We start from the raw sequence: 1,480 nt of genomic DNA, 5'->3' as shown, positions 1-1,480 counted from the left end.
AACCGTTTTCTGAAAGCGCCTTCAGGCAAAGTGCGTTTTCCTTCTGGGCAGGCGTATTCCTAACCGAAACGTTTTCTGTTTTTTTCAAACTAGCCCCTGGGTCTTTTCTGTTTCATCACAGAATAGTCCTTGCACTAAAACCCTTATATCTTTTAAACAAAAGATGCTTTTTGGTTGATTCTTTTTCTGTCAGATTTATATTTTTGTCTAGTTTTTTATAGTATTTATTTGAAAATAATTTGGAATAATTTTTATACACACACGGTATTTACGTTAGTATGCAGTTTCTTTATACTCTAGATACCGGAGGAGGTGACGGAACCGCGAACTTCGCCGAGCTAGACTCCGACTACTCCGAACCAGGCAAGCATGTTTGAACCTTTGATATGACAAGTGTTTTGCATGTTTGCTTGAACAGTAGTGCATGGCATGTTTACATGAGCATTAGTGAGTGTTATATTGCATGCAAGGCAAATACCAGTATGCTTCGAAACTTGATGCGATCTTTTGATGGGAGATAACCTGAGCATGTGGTGACATGAAAGGTGGTAAGATGGTATTGTTGAAGCATGCCAGTCTTATGTCAAACTCCGACATTAACGTGGACAGAGCCACGTTACCGTTCATTCCCTTTTCGTGCTGCCACATGTTTTCTGCAAAGAATACGGTTTAGTAAGTTGCAAACCTCTTTCCTTGTACACACCAAATAGAGGGGCCGTGATGAGGGTTCCATGGCCCTGGATTAAAGCCAGTCATCTGGTCAGGGGGCATGGGTGTTTCCGGTTGGGACCGAGAGGGGGGCACCCCTTAGAGCGCGCGAGATAAATTTGATCCCATGCTACGCGAGGTTGTAGCCTCCCCGTCTCAAGGTTTTTCTTGAACGTTGCCTAGGGTGATGCCTGGCAGCGGAATGTGGAATGGGTGTGTACTGGTTAGATGTGTTTCGCCTAAAACACCGTAAACGGAACTAGTCCCTTGTGACTACTGAAATCCGTTGGCTGTGGTTAAAAGTACAAAACTCTGCAAAGTCAAAACCTTCCGAGTAGTCGTGTCCATGGTCAAGGACCTTGGTCAACATATCCATATCAGTCTCAGCGTCAGTCTCTGAGTCAGTCTCAGTAAAAATCCCCGGTGAACAAACATGAGTGGTAAACCAGGTTGAATGTGGATGGACTAACCATTTTATTATTACGTACCTGAGCATTTCCTTGAGATGAATTAAATTTATGAGCTACTTGAATTCGTATAATGAAATATAAGCCCTTTATGTGATGTCGCTCAGACGTCCGACTGTGGCACTCTTGTCATTTACTATTGATATAAGCCCTTTATGCGATGTCGCTCAGACGTCCGACTGTGGCACTCTTGTTATTTACTTTCGATATAAGCCCTTTATGTGATGTCGCTCAGACGTCCGACTGTGGCACTCTTGTTATTTACTTTCGATATAAGCTCTTTATGTGATGTCGCTCAGACGTCC

Source organism: Triticum aestivum, chromosome 6D (genome assembly GCF_018294505.1).
Source record: "Triticum aestivum cultivar Chinese Spring chromosome 6D, IWGSC CS RefSeq v2.1, whole genome shotgun sequence".
In the NCBI taxonomy this organism is placed as follows: domain Eukaryota; kingdom Viridiplantae; phylum Streptophyta; class Magnoliopsida; order Poales; family Poaceae; genus Triticum; species Triticum aestivum.
The sequence above is the reverse complement of the archived record's forward strand: the minus strand, read 5'-3'. Positions refer to the sequence as shown.